This window comes from Kogia breviceps, chromosome 1 (assembly GCF_026419965.1).
Source record: "Kogia breviceps isolate mKogBre1 chromosome 1, mKogBre1 haplotype 1, whole genome shotgun sequence".
Taxonomy (NCBI): Eukaryota; Metazoa; Chordata; class Mammalia; order Artiodactyla; family Physeteridae; genus Kogia; species Kogia breviceps.
This window is the reverse complement of record NC_081310.1, coordinates 50,732,253-50,756,096: the sequence shown is the minus strand read 5'-3', so window position 1 is coordinate 50,756,096 and position 23,844 is coordinate 50,732,253. Positions and strand designations below refer to the sequence as shown.

The following is a 23,844-nucleotide window of genomic DNA, read 5'->3' as shown; positions in this document are numbered from 1 at the left end:
TTTTTGTTTGTTTTTCATTAAAATAGTAGGAATTCTTTTTTAAAAAAAATAATTAATTGCCCCATTTTCTCTGGTCTCTTTATCTGGAACTCTTATTATTGACATCTTAGAACTCCTGGATTAATCCTCTTTTTTAAAAAAAAATTATTTATCTTTGTCTCTTTGTTCTACTTTTTGCAGTTTTTACATAACTTTTAGCTCCTCTAATTTTTCATTTTTGATATCATTTAAAAGTTCCAACAGCAATTTTTAAATTTTGTGAATGTGATTTTTATTTTTTAAAATAGCATCGTGCTCTTGGCTTCTCAAGTGCAGTATCTTCTCTAAAGAATTTTTTTTTTTGCGGTGCGCGGGCCTCTCACTGTTGTGGCCTCTTCCGTTGCGGAGCACAGGCTCCGGACACGCAGGCTCAGCGGCCATGGCTCACGGGCCCAGCCGCTCCGAGGCATGTGGGATCCTCCCGGACCGGGGCATGAACCCGTGTTCCCTGCATCGGCAGGCGGACTCTCAACCACTGTGCCACCAGGGAAGCCCTTCTCTAAAGATTTTAATGAGAGCATTTTGAGGTTTTGTTTTTGTAATCTAGAATGTCTCTGAGTTCATTTTTTTCTGGTTGTTTGTTTTGGTCATTATCTTTGATGTTAGAGACCTTTTTCAAATGACTAGTGATTTTTTGCTGCTCTTGTATATTTAAGAGTAGAGCACTAAAAAACTGATGGAAGGTCTGCCTGTGCTTGAAAGGGATTCATTGACTAATGGGCTTTTCCATAGGGTGATTGGGCTGGGACCTGGCCATTTTGTGGGGAGACTTCCTCAGCTGCTATTAGATTCTGCAAGTATTTTCTCTTGCGCTGACTTGGTATAAGCCTGATTTCCAGTGGTCTCAGAGCCACAAGGAAGAATTGAGTTGGTGGGGGAAGGTGGCGTGATTCTCACTATTCAGCATGTAGACTTTTCATTAATCCCTCTGCTTTCATAATGGCATTCCTGAAGGTCTTCTTAAGTCCAAAGTCCCTCTGGTTCATCCTCTTCTGAAAGTAAATCTTCAGTATTCTGCTGAGGTCAAGGAGGAGTAACTGTGTGGGTGTGCAAGATGGGAAAAGGAGTCTGCCGCCTAACAGTAAACCATATAAACGTTCAGCCAGTTCTATTTTCAGCTCCTCTTACACTACTAACCTTGGTGCCTTCAGTTCTTGAACCTTTTCAGAGTTCTGCAGTAGTGACTGGTTTTCTTCTTCTTGGCTTCTTCCAACATACCTGAGATTGAGGTTTGAAACAAAGCAGGTGGAAGTTCCAGATGGCTACATGGGGACCATCACCAGGACTCCTTCTTTCTTCAGCATTAGTGACTTGGGAGAGCCAGATTATGGATTGGGGCTGGAGTCTAGTTATAAAAATGATACTAAAACACCCCTGTCTCAGAAGCCTTCTTGTTCTGAAGGAGACAAAACCAGGTTATCTGATTGGAACAGAGACAGATAACACTTCCATCAATGGATTCTAGTGAGTGCAGCACAATCACATCCCTGAGAAGTCCACACTTACTTCAGATGAAACTTCATGGAGGAGTACAAATGATATCCCTAGTCTGTCTACCACAAATCTGTATCCAGAAAGTTAAATGAGACTTTTTTTCCTGCTATAGACCTGGCTTATTTTACAAGCTTATTTTTATTAGCTGCCACTTAGAAATTGCCATGTGAATGTTCATGAATTTACCCCAAATGAGCCTCATTTCTTGTGGCTCATTTTAACTCCTGCTTTGTCAACGATAGGCCCTCGTTACCCTGTTTTTTTATATCCTGTAAATGGTAGTCCTAAGAACAGATTTTTGAAAGTTTGCGGATAATTCCCAGGGAACTTTGCAAATAATTGATAATTTTACAGAAATAGAGAAAATATTCAATACCACTGTATGCTACTTCTTTGTCTACTCTTGCATGGTGATCGCTAGGAGGACAGATTCATTGCCTGAAGGCTCATAAGTACAATTCTTGGGTTAGTTACTAGAAGTTCTTTGCTAACCTCAGGGTTTATTATTTGGTTTTGAATCCTAGTTTCAATTCTGAAACTTCTGAACATGTCGTGCTTGAGAACCCTCAGGTTTGCATGGTGATTAGGTCTCCACCACAGACCCACTTTTGTGTGCTGCTATCCTGAGGCTTTGGCTGGTCCTGGACATCACTGAAGCTCCAAAGGAAGAGGGTGAATTCTTGCCCAAAGCAATAGGGTTCACATTTGTAGTAAAAGAATTAAAATAGAGAAAAGAAGAAGCTATAGGACTCAATGCAACTTGAGCTTAGAATATGAGATATAGAGACATGGCATATTGAGGTTGACAGATAGATACCTTTATTTACCCTCTGTGCCCTCCCAGTCATTCTGTGGGAAGACTGAATCATTCTAATATCTGATTCAGAGGTCTAGTTTTCCTTATAATTACAGCTTTGGTAAAAAAGCAGTGACACCAACTTTGGTTAGTTAGGTATGTGTTGCTTAACTTCTACATGTTTGTGAGTTTCCCAAATTTCTTTCTGATCTTGATTTCTAATTTCATTCCATTGGATTGGAGAACATATTCTATACTATTTTAATCCTTACAAATTTATTGAGAATTGTTTTATAGCCTAACATGTGGTCTATCCTGGAGAATGTTCCATGTGCATTTGAGAAGAATGTATTTTTTGCTGTTGTTGGGTAGAGTGTTCTATAGACGCTTTTTAGTTCTATTTGGTTTATAATGCTGTTCAAATATTGTTGCCTTCTTGGTCCTCTGTCTGGTTCTTCTATTATTGAAAATGACATATTGAAGTCTCCCATTATTATTGATAAATTGTCTATGTCTCCCTTCAATTGTGTTGGGTTTTAGGACTCTGTTGTTAGGTATATTTATACTTGTTATTTCTTCTTGATGGATTGACCTTTTGATCATTATAAAATGTTCTTTTTTGTCTCTAGTAACAATTTTTGTCTTAAATTCTATTTTGTTTGATATTAGTGTAGCCACTGCAACTCTCTTTTTGTTACTATTTCCTTGGTATATCTTTTTCCATTCTTTACTTTCAACCTATTTGTGTCTTTTAATATAAAATGTGTCTCCAGTAGATAGCACATAGTGGGATCAATTTTTTAAAAGCCCATTCTACCAATATCTGCTTTTTGATTGGAGTGTTAGTCCATTTCTGTGTAATTACTGAAAGGTAGAATTTATGATTTTCATTTTGCTATTTTATGTATGTAAGTCTTTTTGTTTCTCTTTCTTTATTATTGCCTTGTTTTTTGTTAAAAATGTATTTTCTAGTGTACCATTTTAATTACCTTGTCATTTATTTTAATATTTTAAAGTTATTTTCTTAGTGGTTGCCATGGGATTACAATTAACCTCTTAATTTATAGCCTCTTAATTTATAATATGGTTCAGATCAATACCAACTTAATTTCAATAGTATACAAAATTTTTGCTTCCATATAGCTCCAGTTCCTCCCTTTCCTTTGTGCTATTATTGTTCTACAAATTACCTTTATACATCACAAGCCCATCAACACAGACATAATTACTGCTTTATGTAGTTCTCTTTTAAATGAGATAGGAGAAAAAAGTTACACACAAACACAAATACATTTTTTTTTTTTTTTTTTTTTCGGTATGCGGGCCTCTCACTGCTGTGGCCTCTCCCGTTGCGGAGCACAGGCTCCGGACGCGCAGGCCTAGCGGCCATGGCTCACGGGCTTAGTTGCTCCGCGGCATGTGGGATCCTCCCGGACCAGGGCACGAACCCGTGACCCCTGCATCGGCAGGCGGATTCTCAACCACTGCGCCACGAGGGAAGCCCAAATTTTTTTAATATATTTCTTGTAGTATAAATTTGCTAGCAAGGGATTCTTTCAGTTTTTAATTATCTGGGACTCTCTTAATTTCTCCTTAATTTTTGAAGGAAAATTCTTAGTTGATAGTCTTTATTTCACCACTTTGAGCATGCCATATCACTGCCTTCTGACCTCTGTAGTTTTCTGATGAGAAATCAGCTGTTAATCTCACTGAGGATACCTTCAACATCATGAATCTCTTCTCTCTTTTTGCTTTATAGATTTTCTCTTTGTCTTTTGAAAGTTTGATTATGATGTTTATAGATATGGATCTCTTTGATTTTTTTTTTTTTCCAGTACGCGGGCCTCTCACTGTTGTGGCCTCTCCCGCTGTGGAGCACAGGCTCTGGACGCACAGGCTCAGTGGCCATGGCCCATGGGCCAAGCTGCTCCACAGCATATGGGATCCTCCCAGACTGGGGCACGAACCCGTATCCCCTGCATCGGCAGGCGGACTCTCAACCACTGTGCCACCAGGGAAGCCCTCTCTTTGATTTTTTATCCTTCTTGGAGTTTGTTGAACTTTTTGGATGTGTAGATTGATAGTTTTCATCAAATTTTGGATATTTTCAGCCATTATTTCTTTAACTATTCTTTCTTCCCCTTTCTTTTCTTTCTGAGATTCCCATTAAATGTATGTTGGTACACTTGATATGCTCCTTTATTTTCTTTATTCTTTTTTCTTTCTGATCCTCAGATGAGAGGAACAATCTTAACGGACCTGTCTTAAGATTTGCTGATTCTTTTTTCTGCTTGCTCAGATCTGCTGTTGAACCTTTCTAGGGGATTTTTTATTCCTATCATTTTAATTTTCACCTCCAGAATTTATTTTTTTTAAATAATTTCTATATGTTTATTAATATTCTATATTTGGTGAAAAATCATTCTCTTACTTTTTTAGTTATTTAGATATGGCTTCCTTTAGCTCTTTGAAGATATTTAAAATAGCTGATTTAAAGTCTTTGTCTAGTAGGTTCAATGTCTGGACTTCCTCAGAGACAGTTTCTACTGCATGCTTATTTTCCTGTGTATGAGGCATACTTTCTTCACACATCTTGTAATATTTTGTTGAAAGCAGAACATGTTAAGTAATATAATGTGGCACCACTCAAAATCAGATTCCTCTCCTCCCCCAGTGTTTATTGTTGGTTGTTGTTGTTGCTATTTGTTTGCTTAGTAATTTTCCTGAGCTAATTCTGTAAGGTCTGTATTCTTTGTTATTCATGGTCATTAAAGTCTTTACTCAGTTTTCTCATTCATCAGCTAGTTATTAGACAGAGATTTTCTTAAATGCTCGGAGCCAAGTAGTCTTCCAGCATTTGCTGAAGGATTTGATGTACATTTTGGAATATGCCTTCAGTGCTCAGGCAGTTTATAACTCTGCCTTAGTCTTCACTTCCTGCTTGTCTTCACTTCCTGCTTGTGTAGAGCCTTAAGGTTAGCTAGAGGTGAGAGTTTAGGGCCTTCTGAGATCTTTCTTGAGAATGTGCACAGCCCCAGGCATGCATGAGGCCTTCTAGATTCTAGATTCTACAAAATTCACAGGCCCTATGGCCATCTCATTCCCCCATTTTTTTTTTTTTTTTTTTGGTCGTCATCTTTTTTTCCCCAACTGTTATTGCTGCCTGAGGCAGGTGTTATGTTAAACAATTGCCACTGATTATTTCCACATGCTACCTGGGGGAAAAGGCTATTTGCACTGAGTAAGCTCTGATGAGTTGGGCCAAATAAAGAAAGCTCTATGAATGGGTATTTTTAGAGAACTACTAGACAGGTTAAATAATTACAATTCTCTGAAAGTGGTACTTTTGGTGTATTCCAACCCCATTCTTTCCCTTCCAATAGCTGTTGGCTGCTATTTTTTGCTGTGATTGTGAGATTTTTGGTTTTTAAGGCTACTGCAGAGCTAAGGAGAGGGGAATGGGAATCGGGAAAGTCCAAACAGCACAAATCTCTCTGTTATTCCTGAGATCCAGTGATTTTGTTGAATAAATGCCCCTCACATTGTTGTAAACCTTTGGTTAATTTTGAGAGTTCTGAAAAAGTTGATTTTGACAACTATTGCCAGTATTCTTGTTGCTTTTATGGCAGAATGGCCTTTTCAGAGGTTCTATTCCACCATTCCTTATTCCATTCCAATATTCTTTATCCTAGTCCTATATAACTTTAATAATCAGAACATTTTCATATAAAAGACATCTGAATTGAGATGATGAGGATAATCTGGTTGTGATATCTGTCACCCTGTTAGTCTTCAGGATTGATTTGGCTGGCTTAAAAGTGACCTGTTCTCATTACTTCATGTACATTCTTCCTGAAGTTTTGCCCTTAGCTAAAGAGGATTACCTATTTTGATAATAGAGGACCATTCTTTATTCAAGGTGTCTGGATTATAATCTTATCCACCAAGGTACATAATTATATAGTTTTCTGAGAAGTGGTCTATTTTAGGCAGTAGCTACTTTGCACTAAATTAAGCCTATTTGACATAGATAGGCCATTTTCACCTTTGCAGGACTTGGGTATATTAGAATATGTACTTGAGAAGGAAGTTTATTTTGATAAGTTAATTATAAATTATTTGCATAATGATCTTAAAAGTTAAAGCTTTTACAAAATAAATGTTACTAAAATGCTGGGATAGAGTTATACATTTTTTATATTAAAATAAGATTCATGAAGAATTATTCTCCCAGTGTATGTAGAATGTCACAAATTTGTAGCTAGACAAAGGTTGAGCTTATCTTTTGAATTATTTGTGGAAAAGTGTTTTTCTGACTAAATGAGGATTTTCAGTACAACTTCAAGGGGAATGGCTATGCTATTTAAAAGGTCAAACTCCTAATCATCAGAATTATTTAATGTTTTACAAATATTTTTCCCAGTATAGTGGTCTCAAATTTTCAAAGTACTCTTACGTACTTTGGTTTTAGTCTCACCAGAATACTTTGAGGTTGGCTGTGTTGAGGTCATATTTTGGGATGAGGAAATTTGTTCAGGTGATGTACACAGTGTTGAATAACATGCCTGCAACCACGCAGTGCATTTGTGATAGCCCCTTCCTCCTCATCTAGTGCTCTTTCTACTTTATCAGACCATTCTTCAATTAATTGCTTTATTAAATGGTATAGATGAAAGAACACAGGATTTGGAAACTGATCTCTGTCACTTCATGGTTGTATATTCTTGGGCAAGTTATTTAACTTTTTTGAACTTTATTACCTCAACTCTAAAATGACATGAAATTATAATAAACCTCAAAAGGTTGCTATGATAATTAAATAAGATAAATTTGTCTGTAAAGACAACTCAAACTCTAAATGGCTAGCCAAATGCTAGCAATTATTTTCCTCTTGAAAATATTCACAGTATATTACTTTATTTTATTTTTTGTACATCATTTATAGTATTAATAAACCTATAAAACAATCAGTAGCATTCTCTAATCCAAACTGCTGCCTACACTAATGTGAACTGATAAGGCTTGATAACAGTATTGTAATAGAATTATTTTGAATATTTTAATAATGTGTCATAAAAATTAAAATAATTTCAGATTCACCTGCAAATTGCTAGATTAACTGTAGGTAAAAGAAGACCTTAGCTGGATTGAGGCTGGGGTGGGTGGAAGGAGGGTTGTCCTTAGCTTGGCTTGATGTGTTTAAGGCATTGTGCCAGCTGCTACTCACAGATATAGAGTAAGAGGGCCAGACTAGATTCTTACCATGGAGACTGCATTGATTTCTCTAAGAAACATTTGCTCCAGCTATTTAGAAGTTCTAATCAGGTACATTAATAATTCAGTCACTGTCTTTGTTAGTTAATCCATTAATTTGTTATTCAGCAGACATTTATCAGGCATCTATTGAGCCAGGCAAAGTGCTTGTGGTCCTTAGCGTTAATTCTATATGCTGGACCACCTAGTAGGATCCTAGGCTAGGTAGATACACACTACATATTTCTGATTATTTTTGTGACTTTCCAATACTTAAAAAAAATAAGCTGTTTGCATGGCATCTTGTCTTATGTGTGAGGTCATAAAAGTCCCCAGAAAAAGGTTTACAGAGGATCTGCTTTATGAAATGAACACTTTCATATTTTAGGGGATGTGATTTGGCTCACAACATATATTAATTCAAGTGAAATGGGTTGTGTAATAACACTGTGTGTCATATGTTATAACCACAAGTATCCGGTCAGGTAGGTGGCATTGCCCAGTTTTATATAAGAGGAACTGAGTTTAGAGAAGCTATGGAACGTGCTCACGGTTAGACAGCTGGTGAGTAGCAGAAGCATGATATGAGCCTACCTATCTCTGAGACCAGTAGGTGTAGTCTACCACTGTATCATCTATCTTTCTCACACCAACTGTGTTTTAAACACTTTGTTCAGTGATAATCATGAACATGTTAGATTTTTATAAAATTTGAGTAATACCTGCTTGATAAAGTAGTTTTATGGTACTAAACATGGTGAAGCATTGTTAAAGTTATGTTGAATTAGGTTTTGCTTCATAATTCTTCTCTTTAAGGCAGAGATTTTTTAGAATATCTCTATCAATCCGTATAAGAAACAGACTCATTGACAAACTTAAGGATTGAACTTTTAGAGGAAATATTATAAATGCTGGCTAAAGAATTGGTTTGGAAGAGTTCATGTTTACATTCTCACCTGCATGCTTCTTCATTATTTCCCAAAAGCACTCAGTGAATATTATCTTCAACTGGTTTAATGTGATTTTTACTTTTCATATCAGTTTTCAATATGGCTACATTGCTTTAACTAATTTAAAAAAATCATTATAGTTGCTTGTTCATTTATTCAACAAGTAGTTAATGAGCAACTAATATATGCTGGACACCACTTTGAGCAGCATGAATACAGTGGAACAAAGCAAATCTTGGCCTTACACAATTCACATTCTAATGGGGGAAACAGCCAAGATGTCTGATAAATGATTATTTTAATGTCCAGTAGTGATAAGTGCTATGAAGAAAAATAAAATAGTATAAGGGAAGAGAGAGTTATGGTCCATGGAAGCAGCATATGAGCAGAGAACTGTTAAGTGAGGGAACAAGCCCTGTGAATATCTGGGGGTGCAGCATTCCAGGTAAAGGGGACAGCAAGCCCAAAGGACTGGGAGAACTGGCTTGACCTGTTAAGGAACAGCAAGGAGGCCATCGAGGATGGAGCTCAGTGAGAGGAAGAGAAGTACTTTCTGCAATCAGAGAGGTAGGCGGGCCCAGATCAACTGGGGTCTTCTAGGCCATGACAGAGACTTTGTATTTTGTTCGCAGTGTGATGAGCAGCTGCTGGAGCATTTTGAGTGTAGAGAGACAAGATCTGATTTATGTTTTCATAGGTCAGTCTGGATGCTGTGAGAAGAAATAACTAAAAGAGGGGCATGAGTATAAACAAGGAGATCAGTTGGATTACTCCTTCAAAGAGGTCCAGTGGGGAGAGGGATGATGTGGCTTAGAATAAGAGAGTAATAGTACAGAGGGAAGAAGCGAAGCTGTCAGACTCAAGATATATTTTGAAAGTAGAGCTGATAGTTTACTGATGGCTTGCTGTGAGTAAAAGAAAGGAGTCAAAGTTGACTCCAAGGGTTTTAATGGTGATGCCATTTACTGGGATTGGGAATACTAGGAGAGAAACATGGTTGGGGGAATCAAGTGTTCCCTTTTGGACATATAAAATTTGAGATGTTTATTAGTCACCTAAGTAGTGGTGCTAGAGACTGGAATTCAAGGGAGAGTTTCAAGCTGGAGTTATGAATCTGGGAGATATCAGCCTAGAGGTGGTATACTGAGTTGGATTATATCCCCCCAAAAGATATATCTAAGTTCTAACCCCTGATAACCTGTGAATGTGTCCTTATTTGGAAATAGAGTCTTTGCAGATGTAATTAGGTTAAGAATCTTGAGATGAGATATTCCTGGATTTATGGCACTTCCTAAATCCAATGACTAGTGTCTTTGTAGAAGAGAGAGGGAGATTTGAGAGGGACACAAAGAAGGCCATGCCAAGATGGAGGCAGATATTGGAGCAAACCACCAGTTTGTGGTAATTTGTTGTGACATCCTTAGGGAACTAATTCAGGTAATATCTAACTCCTTGAGACTAGTTGAGATGAGAGCATGTAGATGAATGTAGATAAAGAAGAGAAGGAAGGCCAAGGAAGTAGCACTGGGGCTCTCCAGTATTTTAGTAGTGGTGAAGGGGAGGAGAAAAAGCAAAGGTGACTGAGAAGTGGTAGAAACACAAGTGAGTATGGTATTCCTGAAGCCATGGGAAAAGAGGATTTCAAAAAGGGAGTTGTCATGGGCTGTGTCAAATGCTGCTGAGAGATCAAGAGGGTGATTTGGTAGGTCAAGGCCGATTCTACTGCTCAGGCATTGTAAGGAAGCCCAATAACAGTAAGAAATGAAACACAGGAGCTGGTATCTATGGGAAGGTGGCATTTCCCTTACATTGTAGTGAAGTGGTGCACCCAACCTAATGGCATAAAAGGCAGTGAATCTATATTTCTTTGCCCCTCTGACTTGGCAGTTTCCCCAGTCCTCACAGCTTGTATTCAGCTTCAGACTTATAGTAATTCTCTGTGAGTAAACCAGGAAGTGCTGGGAAGCTGCATCCATTCAGTTGCTTGTATTCTGAGCCCATGAATTCCTTCCACTGCTTCCCGGAAGATTCAATTGTAAACAGAAGGAAAGCAGCCTTTAACTCTGTCTAAGTCATCATTACTTTCAACTTTTGTGTCTAAACCAGACTTTTATATTTTCATGTAATGGAGATGAGGGTAGAGAATTGACCTTTGGATTTGGTACATGAAAGTCATTGCTGACCTTGATAAGAAGGGTTTGGTAGGAAAGTCTCCTAGGAGAAGGTTCAAAGGAGACTTGGATGTGAGGAAGTGGAGACAGAATACAGACAGCTTTCTCAGGATTCACAGTAGAGGGAAGCAGAAAAATGGGACACTAGTTGTTTAAGATTAGAGAACGTTTTTGAAGGATGGGCGATATTCATACCATGTTTGTGTGTTGATGAGAATGGACCAGAAGAGAGAGAAAATTGTTAAAGAAGAATAGAGATGGGATAAATATAAGAGAAGCAGGATAAAGACAGGATAAATATATGAGAAAAATCCTTGATTAAGGGGAGTGGGAATGTTACATGGGGCACCTGTGGGAGTCCTTGCCATAGAGAGAAGAGAATTAGATTGTTCTCCATTTTAAGAGTACAAAAGGCAGAGGATATGGATACAGATGAGGTTAGCTGGTTAGATTGATTGCTGGAGAGATAGCTTTCAACATATTGAGTTTATTTATGATGGTGTAGTATCCACCTATCCTGATAGGTTCTAATGGTCATATAATAAAGACGCCATGTTTACACTGCTGTTCAACATGACTAGAAGTGACACTAGTATCTTTGGGTTTTATAGATACTGTTATACCCTCATTGAGCAGTTCATCCCAAAGAGGCACTCACGTTTTCTGTATAAAAGCAGAAGAGTCAGTCACAGCAGTGGTATTGATTTATTAATTGAGCATGAGTTCATTACCCATGAAGACTCTCACTTTGCCTTTTATCTTCTAGTCACAGCAGTATTTTAGCATTACCCATCAAGCTTCTTGTCTACAATAGAGGGGTGTTTAAAGGCCTCACTAGGGAGGCAAATGTGTCTGGAAGTTCCTTTCATGGTGATTTATTTCACAGCAAACAAATTTCATTTCTAGATCTAGCATGACCAGAGGTCTTCCGGAAGTATAAAAAACACTCCAAGAGGAGTGTTAGACCTCTGGCTGGGAAAGAGGGCATCATCTTCTCTTGAGATGAAATTTGTGATTTGGTGAGAATTTACCAGGAGACTGGAGGCAGACTTCCTTATTTGTTTTGTGGAGATGTGTCCAACCTACCTCCTCAAGGTTTTGCCTTTCCACAAGTCTCCGTATTCAATCTGGAAAAAGTTAGTTCATAGGTGATGTAAGCTGATACTCAATGACCTTTAGCAACACTTAGCAGTTGCCAAAGCACTTTACTTTTCTATCTGGTCATGGAGGTGCTGGAGGTGCTGTTAAGTTAAACAGAAGCTTCAAGCATCCAGGTGTTAAGTCAGCATTCAAAATATGATGAATATGTTTATAAAATGCAAATGTAAGAACAATCCATGGAGAAAAACTATTTTCCAGTCAGTGTCTCTTTCTCTGCAGCTATTCTTTTTTCCTAATTGGATTCTCTCATTTTACCTTGAAATTCTTAACTTAAATATTTGACCATATTAAAAACAATTAATACAGTTGTACCTCAGTGCCCCTGGGGGATTGATTCCAAGAGGCCCTGCAGATACCAAAATCCATGGATGTTCAAGTTCCTTCTATAAAATGGCATAATGCAATGAATACAGTTCACCCTCCTCACCTGCAGGTTTTGCATCAGCAGATACGGAGGGTCGACTGTAGATATTAAGTAATTAAGAGTGCAAACCCTACCTGATATTAATTGAATCAAGTAATATTTGTGAAGCTATCTGATTCTTTAAGAAGAAATAACCTAGTGTGTTAACTCATACAAGGCATGTTTTGACTTCTTAAGGGATATGTTTTTGAGCTTATTTTTAGCATGAGTGCGACTCTTAAAATCAATTAGCTTTTTTTTTTTTTTTTCAAATGGAGGAAATGCTAGGAACAAAGGCTAAAACCAAAATATTTCTGGTTTTTGAAAAAGTTGTTTTACATTCTTTCTGTTCAATCAATCATTCTTTTAAATTAAACATCTACTATGTACTAAGCTTGAACAAGGAATACATTAGATATCTGCTCTAAAGAAAGCAGGGACTACAGATATACATGACCTTACAATCCTGTGTGATCAGAACTTTGATAGGAGGTGTATGGAATATATCATCATAATATTATACTCTGAAGCCTGAGAATTACAGATGCATATTTCAAATTCATATTGCTATTTTACATTTGTACTTGAATTTCAGAGTTTCCTATGTATACAATTCGAATAAGTTTGTTAAATCTTATGTTAGAAATCAGCCTCTTTGCAAAGAGAGTAGTTCATCTGAAGATTGATAAATAGGCTTGCCCAAGTGTAGAGAAGAACTTCCATTTGAGCTTTAAAAAGTATGTGGAGTCTTAGAATTATATTTAAGATTATATCTAGATTTATATGTCATATATAAATCACATCTAGATTTATGTATGTCATAAAAAGTATGTTGACTCTTAGCATTGGAAACATGACAACAAAAAAATTCATCTTAATAGGCTTAAAAAAGATTTTTTACAAAAGTGTGTACTTCCTGATATGCTATTTTTGTTGGGAAAAATAAAATACCTTGATTATGAAATTCACCGTGAAAGAGAGAAAGAGAATAGATTTAGAACTTGAATATGGATATAAATAAATAAATAAATTTAATTCTTTTAAAAAACAGGAATAAAAGAGAAAAACGTGAAGACGTTGGTAACAGTGAATGATGTTCTATTAAAATGGAACTTGTTATTGTCATCAAGATTGTATCAGTACAAAAGGCCACTAAGATGTGGATTACTAAAACTGACACGTTCATTCCTTTTGCCACCGGGGGTCACTGTAAAGACGTTGCTTGAACAAGTCTAAAATTTCCTTTTGTGGCGTTTGAATGTAGAAATTTAAATGTGAAAAAGAAACACTATTTATTAGAAAGACTAAAATTATATATAAGAAAGAAATAAGACATATTCTCTTGTTCCCTAAATTGCATATTACTGATCTGAATCTTTCTTAAGACTTCTATTTATATTGATATATGTATAGTGTTGCATTGCTATTTAGAGTGGAAGCGTTTAATTAAAGTGACTTTAGCATTATAGAATAATTGTATTCTCATGTGTTTCTTGTTTCAAAATTCAAAGATATTTAAAACACAAGTAATAGTTACCTACGCAATTAAATCTTACTCATGAATTCTGATATTACCATAAGCTTCTAACATTCCCATTAACGTAGATAGAAGCATATTCTATAATCCATCTCCAGAATATCTGTCCAAACCAGATCTATATATTTATTTCGTTGACAGTATAAATAAAAATATCATTAAAACAAAACAAAACTCTTCTAAATTTCTATAAGACCCTCATTTTCCATGGCTTTCAGAATCTCTCTCCTTCCCTCCAGCTCTATCTTCCTTTCCTTTTTCTTCTCTCTGTTCTTCATCTAACATTTCTTGAGTGCTTGTTATGATCCTTGAATAGAAGGAGAATTATTTCTTCCAGAGACAAGAGTGAAGTAAGAAATTTAGTACATGCAGATAGAGGTTCATCTGTAGATATCTGGAGAGGCATTTGAAGAATTTATTGCCTATTGACATAGGTTTTTTTTTCTTAAGTAAGAAGCAAGGCTATAGGCTGAGAAGGAACTGGGAGTCAGGGTGGGGGTGGGGGAACAGTAAGGAGGATAGGAGAGAAGGGAGTTGTGTAAGATGTTTGAGGAGAAAGGTATTTTGGACAGCCACTGTGGGGAAAGAGAGAAGGAGAAAGTGGGCAACATTGAAGGACTCCATTGAGGCCAGAGCCATCTGCACCAAGGCTTCAGGATTTTATGATTCCCAGGAACACTCAGCAGCGAAGGATTTTTTTTTTTTTTTTTTTTGCAGTACGCGGGCCTCTCACTGTTGTGGGCTCTCCCGTTGCGGAGCACAGGCTCCAGACGTGCAGGCTCAGCGGCCATGGCTCATGGGCCTAGCCGCTCCGCGGCATGTGGGATCTTCCCGGATTGGGGCACGAACCCGCGTCCCCTGCATCGGCAGGCGGACTCTCAACCACTGTGCCGCCAGGGAAGCCCAGCAGCGAAGGATTTTGAGAGGCAAATACTTGGATTGCTTTTGGGTCAGAATTCTGCGGGATCCATTGGATGGAAGGCAAAAGAGTTGAGGATATTGGAAAAATAACAGTTAGAAAGATGAACTGTGAAATCCTTGGAGGAAGGGAAGAAAGGGAAGCCAAAAAGGACCCATAAGTTTTGGGGAAAATGGGATGGTTCAGGGATGAGGTTCCAGATAAGACTGAAGAATATCAGTGCATTATTCATAGTAGGTGAGTAAAGAAATTGGAAGAATAGGAGTTTGTGGTTAGAGACTAGAATATTAGAGTTTATAATTTACAATTGGAACAAGTCCAGATAATAAATGTCCAGGATGTGATCATGGAAGGAAATTGCTAAAATGACATGCAGGTGAAAATCATTGAATAGAAGAGTTCAAGAAACTAAATACATGAAGAGAAATGAATACATCATCCTCACACACATTGATGCTGCCTGGATAATGGTGGAACTAAGAGTGGTGAAGAAGACCCTGATGCTGAAACCTGCAATAAAGAGGGTGTGTCTGTGTGTGTGCGTTTGTGCCTGAGTGTTGCAGATGGGTGTCTGGGCATTTGGTAGATGATGGCAACAAGGAGGGACAGAGGGTGCTATAACCAGATGGTGTAAGGCTCCAAAGCAATATTTTATATGAAGGTGGAAGATTTTGGTTTGGAACAGAACTGAGGAGTAGGAACATTAACCTTCATTCTCTTTTCTTCCAGCAGAGGGGCATGAAGGAAAGAACTAGATGAAGGCAAGGAGGTGAGAGCTATTGTTTAGACCAGAGCATGAGTGTGTTGGAGTAATATGGTGACAATAAAGACAGTTCCAGGTGGCATAGTGCAAATGATTGGCAGAAAGGCAGCAAGGGGAGGAAGCGGGAAGCATGTTGAAATGAAAGTACAAGCTGTTCTGCTGAAATAACCAGGAAACATTCTTAAGAAATGTTGCCTTAATAAAGAAAATACACAATAAAAGCATAAGACATATAAAAATTACATTTTAAAACAGTACAGCTTAGTGGTTAATAGCACAAACTTTGGAGCCAAACTGCCTGGGCTTGAATCCTGGCTCTACCACTTACTAGCTGTGTGATCTTGGGCAAATTTCTTAATCTTTACATACCTCAGTTTCCTCATCTGTAAAATGGGGATAATAATACTACCTTCCTTTTAAGATTGTTATGAAATTAAATGAATTAATATCTGCATAGTATTTAGAAAAGTGCCTGGCACTTAATAAACCCTGTAAAAGTACTACATAAAATTAACATACTTCATTGGTTAGAAAGTAGGTTTGTGGCTGTTGAGTTTCAGACTAAGAAAGTTATTTTTCCTGCAGGAATTTCTGTGATAAAAGCCAATAGTTGCTGTATTTTCAGGAAGTTTATAGCTGTTAAACTGAAGTCTCACTCAGCAAAGTTTACCCTTGCTTTCTACTTCCTTCTTGCTTGTCTCTTCTTAGGGTTGCCAACATTATCACTTGTCTAATGCTTCTTACACATTCATGTGTTGTCACCTTTATAACCCATGATGATGCACAAAGCCATAGCCAGTTGGATTACCTATACAGTTGTGTTCATGGGTGTGTGTGTGTGTGAAACACAGTTTCTGGTGATGGTGCCTATAGTGATCTATATAATGAAAATCATGTTCCCTATTTAGTAGGTCCCAGTGGAGCTGATGGACTTAATAGAAACTTTTGCTGTAGGAGAAATTCCTGTTCAGATGAAGGACAGATGACCTGAGAAGCTTGGATTTGATTTGGGAGTGAAGGATAACATTAAAAGAGATCTGGTACTATCAACTAGTTCCAAGTTAACCAACTAGAACTTCAGTTAAAAGTGTTTCCATGCTATTGCCAACAGAGTCCCTGGATGGTGTTTTGCACCTGACCATTTTGTAGTCAGCAGTCTGAGCTCTCTGTTCAGGATTTCAAATAGTTTGCTGAGGGCTATGGGTGGAGCATTATTAGTTACTGTCTGCAGTTAAAACCCCTGTATGAGAAAGGTAAGAGTGGGAAATATATAACAGTCCCAGGTCTACAACAATGATGGAGTCTTACTGGGCAGGCATTGTGAAGACTTCCTAGGCTGCAGTGAAAGAAGTTTATTGATTAAATCCTAAGTGTACTTTCTGGGAGGAACACCCTTGTCAGCTGTCCATTGTTCTCCTGGGGCTCCACCTTCTGGGAGTTTCATCCTTGTGCATTATCCTCTAAGACATATCTGAAGTGGAAATGAGGGATTATAACCTTCTCTGGAAATGCATAGCTTTCACACCCTGTTGTCTACTTGTAAAATCTTGGGGTCATAAAGGTTTTAAGACTCAAACTATCAAAGGCTTTTTCAGGGCAGGCTTTTTGTTTCTTTGGGAATACAATTTCTTAAAAAATTCATTAAGCCTTAACTATCTGCTTCTAGTTAATTCTATGTACAAACAACTACACCAAAAACTTTTTCCTAGACATAGATCTTAAAAGATCTTAAATCTTTTTTTTTGTTTGTTTCCTTGCCACCAATACTCATTCCCCACCCGTCTTCTCTCTCTTTCAACTTATTACGGTTATCTTCAGGCTACCTGAGACTATTGGCTTGGGTAGGGAGGTATGTATTTTAAGTGTAAAGTCTGATGAGTTTTGATGAACATATACACTCATGCAACTACCATTACAACCAAGATAAAGAACATTTCCATCACCTATAAAAGTTCCCTTGTGTTCCTTTCTAGTCAGTCCCACACTGGTCTCCTAGTCCTGGTGCCAGGAGACCACTGATCTGCTTTTTGTTGCCATCTGTTAATTTGCCTTTAGAGTTCTATGTAAATGGAATCATCCAGTAAGTACTCTTGGTGCCTGGGTACTTCTGCTCAGCATAACGTTTTTGAGATTCATCCATGCTGCTGCATGTTTTAGTTCATTCTTTTAAATTGGTGAATAGTATTTCACTGTGTGGCTATGCCACATTTTGTTGATTCATTTACCTGTTGATGGAACTTTAGTTTTCTCCAGTTTTGGGTGATAACAGATAAAGCTGCCATAGAAATTTATGTACAAGTTTTATATGTTTTCATTTCACTTGGGAAAATAAGAGTGGAATTAGTGGACTATTCACAATAGCCAAGACAAGGAAACAACCTAAATGTCCATCGACAGCTGAATGCATAAAGAAGACGTGGTACATATGTGCAATGGAATACTACTCAGCCATTAAAAAAATGAAATAATGCCATTTACAGCAACATGGATGGACCTAGAGATTATCATACTAAGTGAAGTAAGTCAGAAGGAGAAAGACAAATACCATATGATATCACTTATATGTGGAATCTAAAATATGACACAAATGAACCTATCTACGAAACAGAGACAGACTCACAGACATAACAGACTTGTGGTTGCTGAGGGGCAGGGGGTTGAGGGAGGGGGGGAGTGGGAGGTTGGGGTTAGCATTTCTAAGGTATTATATATAGAATGGATAAACAACAAGGTCCTACTTTATAGCACAGGGAACTGTATTCAATATCCTGTGATAAACCATAATGGAAAAGAATATTAAAAAGGAGTGTATACATATATATAACTGAATCACTTTGCTGTTAATTACAGCAGAAATTAACACATTGTAAATTAATTATACTTCAATTTAAAAAAGTGGAATTGCTGGGTAAGTGTATGTTTAATATTTTTAAGAAACCACTACAAATTTTATTCCCAGCAGCAATATGTGAGTGCTTCAGGTGCTCCACATGCTCACCAGCACTTGGTATTATTAGTTCTATTTTAAGTGTAGTCATTGTAATGTCTGTGTAGTGGTATTGATTTGCATTTCCTTTATGACTCATGGTGTTTAGCATCATTTCATGTCCTAATAGGTCATTTGTAAAGTGTCTGCCTATTTTAAACTGTCTTCTTAGTATTAAGTTCTGAAGCTTAATAAAAATGCTGATGCAAATATTTTATTATGTAATGCAAATATTTTCTCTCAGTCTATATCCTTTCTATATCTTTTAAAGAACAAGTTTTAATTTTTGTGATGTATAATTTTAATTTTTAAAATATGATCCACGGGCTTCCCTGGTGGCGCAGTGGTTGCGAGTCCACCTGCCGATGCAGGGGACGCGGGTTCGTGCCCCGGTCCGGGAAGATCCCACATGCCGCGGAGCGGCTGGGCCTATGGGCCATGGCCGCTGAGCCTGCGCGTCCGGAGCTTGTGCTCCGCAACGGGAGAGGCCACAGCAGTGAGAGGACCGCGTACCACAAAAAAAAAAAAAAAAAAAAAAAATATGATCCACATTTTTTTTATCCTAAGAAATCTTTGCCTAATCCAAGTGTGCAAAGATTTTTGTCCTATGTTTTCTTCTAGAAGTTTTGTAGTTTCAGGTTTAAAAAAAATTCTTTTTACTATTCAGAAAAGCTTAATCCAAATGGTGTTAACTAAGGCACCAATTAACTTTTGACCCAGTAGGAAAAGATGCAATAAAAAAAAAAGTAAAACTAGGACAAAATCAAATACACGAAGCACATACATAACTAACATTCAAAAGCAAGCTAATTGTAAATGTCTCAATATTCTACTATTACATTATAAAGTCACAACTAATATAAATCTAAAAAATGTAGCTGGATCATTTTTCTCTTTTTAATTTTTAATTTTTTATACAGCAGGTTCTTATTAGTCATCAATTTAATACACATCAGTGTGTACATGTCAATCCCAATTCAGCACACCACCATCCCCACCCCACTGCGGTTTTCCCCGCTTGGTGTCCATACGTTTGTTCTCCACATCTGTGTCTCAATTTCTGCCCTGCAAACCAGTTCATCTGTACTATTTTTCTAGTTTACACATATATGCGTTAATATACGATATTTGTTTTTTACTTTCTGATTTACTGCACTCTGTATGACAGTCTCTAGAACCAACCAAGTCTCAACAAATGACCCAATTTTGTTCCTTTTTATGGCTGAGTAATATTCTATTGTATATATGTACCACATCTTCTTTATCCATTCCTCTGTTGATGGGCATTCAGGTTGCTTCAATGACCTGGCAATTGTAAATAGTGCTGCAATGAACAGTGGGGTGCATGTGTCTTTTTGAATTATGGTTTTCTCTGGGTATGTGCCCAGTAGTGGGGTTGCTGGATCATATGGTAATCCTATTTTTAGTTTTTTTAAGGAACCTCCATACTGTTCTCCATAGTGGCTGTATCCATTTACATTTCCACCAACAGTGCAAGAGGGTTCCCTTTTCTCCACACCCTCTCTAGCATTTGTTGTTTATAGACTTTTTGATGATGGCCATTCTGACTGGTATGAGGTGATACCTCATTGTAGTTTTGATTTGCATTTCTCTAATGATGAGTGATGTTGAGCATCCTTTCATGGGTTTGTTGGCAATCTGTATATCATCTTTGGAGAAATGTTTATTTAGGTCTTCTGCCCATTTTTGGACTGGGTTGTTTGCTTTTTTAATATTGAGCTGCATGAGCTGCTTGCATATTTTGGAGATTAATCCTTTGTCAGTTGCTTCATTTGCAAATATTTTCTCCCATTCTGAGGGTTGTGTTTTCATCTTGTTTATGGTTTCCTTTGCTGTACAAAAGCTTTGAAGTTTCATTAGGTCCCATTTGTTAATTTTTGGTTTTATTTCCATTACTCTAGAAGGTGGATCAAAAAGATCTTGCTGTGATTTATGTCAAAGAGTGTTCTTCCTATGTTTTCCTCTAAGAGTTTTATAGTGTCTGGCCTTACATTTAGGTCTTTAATCCATTTTGAGTTTATTTTTGTGTATGGTGTTAGGGAGTGTTCTAATTTCATTCTTTTACATGTAGCTGTCCAGTTTTCCCAGCACCACTTATTGAAGAGGCTGTCTTTTCTCCATTGTATATTCTTGCCTCTTTTATCAAAGATAAGGTGACCATAGGTGCGTGGGTTTATCTCTGGGCTTTCTACCCTGTTCCATTGATCTATACTTCTGTTTTTGTGCCAGTACCATACTGTCTTGATTACTGTAGCTTTTAATATAGTCTGAAGTCAGGGAGCCTGATTCCTCCAGCTCCGTTAAGTTTCCTTTGGCTATTCAGGGTCTTTTGTATTTCCATACAAATTGTGACATTTTTTGTTCTAGTTTTGTAAAAAATGCCATTGGTAGTTTGATAGGGATTGCATTGAATCTGTAGATTGCTTTGGGTAGTATAGTCATTTTCACAATGTTGATTCTTCCAATCCAAGAACATGGTATATCTCTCCATCTGTTTGTATCATATTTAATTTCTTCCATCAGTGTCACAGTTTTCTACATACAGTTCTTTTGTCTCCTTAGGTAGGTTTATTCCTAGGTATTTTATTCTTTATGTTGCCGTGGTAAATGGGAATGTTTCCTTAATTTCTCTTTCAGATTTTTCATCATAAGTGTATAGGAATGCAAGAGATTTCTGTGCATTAATTTTGTCTCCTGCTACTTTCCCAAATTCATTGATTAGCTCTAGAAGTTTTCTGGTAGCATCTTTAGGATTCTCTGTGTATAGTATCATGTCATCTGAAAATAGTGATGGCCTTACTTCTTCTTTTCCTATTTGGATTCCTTTTATTTCTTTTTCTTCTCTGATTGCTGTGGCTAAAACTTCCAAAGCTATGTTGAAAATAGTGGTGAGAGTGGACAACCTTGTCTTGCTCCTGATCTTAGAGAAAATGGTTTCAGTTTTTCAGTATTGAGAATGATGTTGGCTGTGTGTTTGTCATATATGGCCTTTATTATGTTGAGGTGAGTTCCCTCTCTGACTACTTTCTGGAGGGTTTTTATGATAAATTGGTGCTGAATTTTGTTGAAAGCTTTTTCTGCATCTATTGAGATGATCATATGGTTTTTCTCCTTCAATTTGTCAATATGGTGTATCACATTGATTGATTTGCATATATTGAAGAATCCTTGCATTCCTGGGATAATCCCGCCTTCATCAAGGTGTATGATCCTTTTAATGTGCTGTTGGATTCTCTTTGCTAGTATTTTGTTGAGGATTTTTACATTTATATTTATTAGTGACATTGGGCTGTAGTTTTCTTTCTTTGTGACATCTTTGTCTGGTTTTGGAATCAGGGTGATGGTGGCCTCGTAGAATGAGTTTGGGAGGGTTCCTCCCTCTGGTATAGTTTGGAAGAGTTTGAGAAGGATAGGTGTTAGCTCTTCTGTAAATGTTTGCTAGAATTCTTCTGTGAAGCCATCTGGTCCTGGACTTTTGTTTGTTTGAAGATTTTTAATCACATTTTCAACTTAAATGCTTGTGATTGGTCTGTTTATATTTTCTGTTTCTTCCTGGTTCAGTCTCGGAAGGTTTTGCTTTTCTAAGAATTTGTCCATTTCTTCCAGGTTGTCCATTTTATTGTCATATATTGCTTGTAGTAATCTCTCATGATCCTTTGTATTTTTGCTGTTTCAGTTGTTACTTCTCCATTTTCATTTCTAATTCTATTCATTTGAGTTTTCTCCCTTTTTTTCTTCATGAGTCTGGCTAACAGTTTATCAATTTTGTTTATCTTCTCAAAGAACTGGCTTTTAGTTCTATTGATCTTTGCTATCGTTTTTTTTATTTTCTTTTTCATTTATTTCTGATCTGATTTTATGATTTCTTTCCTTCTGTGAACTTTGGGTTGTTTTTTGTTCTTCTTTCTCTAATTGCTTTAGGTGTAAGGTTTTGTTGTTTATTTGAGATGTTTCTTGTTTCTTGAGGTAGGATTGTATTGCTATATACTTCCCTCTTAGAACTGCTTTTTCTGCATCCCATAGGTTTTGGGTCATCATGTGTTCATTGTCATTTGTTTCTTGGTATTTTTAAATTTCCTCTTTATTTCTTTAGTGATCTCTTGCTTATTTAGTAGTGTATAGTTTAGCCTCCATGTGTTTGTATTTTTTACAGATTTTTTTACTGTAATTGATATCTAGTCTCATAGCATTGTGGTCGGAAAAGATACTTGTTATGATATCAGTATTATTAAATTTACCAGTGCTTGATTTGTGACCCAGGATATGATCTCTCCTGGAGAATGTTCCATGAGGACTGTAGAAGAAAGTGTATTCTGTTGTTTTGGGATGGAATGTCCTATAAATATCAATTAAGTCCATCTTGTTTAATGTATTATTTAAAGCTTCTGTTTCCTTATTAAGTCCATCTTGTTTAATGTGTCATTTAAAACTTCTGTTTCCTTATTTATTTTCATTTGTGTGATCTGTCATTGGTGAAAGTGTGCTGTTAAAGTTCCCTACTATTATTTTGTTACTGTTGATTTCCCCTTTTATGGCTATTAACATTTGCCTTATGTATTGAGGTGCTCCTATGTTGGGTGCATATATATTTGCAATTGTTATATCTTCTTCTTGGATTATCCCTTGGTCATTATGTAGTGTCCTTCATTGTCTTGTGTAATAGCCTTTATTTTAAAGTCTATTTTGTGTGATATGAGAATTTCTACTCCAGCTCTCTTTTGATTTCCATTCACATGGAATACCTTTTTCCATCCCTCACTTTCATCCCCTCACTGGGCCCCCTATAGTTTGAATGTTGATGTGTTAAATGTTGTTCCAGAAGTCTCTGAGACTGTCCTCAATTCTTTTCATTCTTTTTTCTTTATTCTGCTCTGTAGTAATTTCCACTATTTTATCTTCCAGGTCACTTATCCATTCTTCTGCCTCAGTTATTCTGCTATTGATTCCTTCGAGAGAATTTTAAATTTCATTTATTGTGTTGTTCATCATTGTTTGTTTGCTCTTTAGTTCTAGGCCTTTGTTAAATGTTTCTTGTATTTTCTCCATTCTATTTCAAAGATTTTGGATCATCTTTACTATCATTTCTCTGAATTCTTTTTCAAGTAAACTGCCTATTTCGTCTTCATTTGTTTGTTCTGGTGGGTTTTTACCTTGCTTCTTCATCTGCTGTATGTTTCTCTGTCTTCTCATTTTGCTTAACTTACTGTGTTTGGGGTCACCTTTTCATAGGCTGCTGGTTCGTAGTTCCCATTGTTTTTGGTGTCTTCCCCCAGTGGGTAAGGTTAGTTCAGTGGGTTATGTAGACTTCCTGGTAGAGGGGACTGGTACCTGTATTCTGGTGGATGAGGGTG

The 23,844-nt window shown here is 37.1% G+C and overlaps 1 protein-coding gene across 5 annotated transcripts in view; it reads left to right on the top strand.

The window, feature by feature from the left end:
* The window catches only part of DNM3 (dynamin 3), a 579,215-nt gene that overhangs the window by 159,151 nt on the left and 396,220 nt on the right, over positions 1-23,844 (top strand). The gene's annotated exons all lie outside the window — the stretch shown is intronic.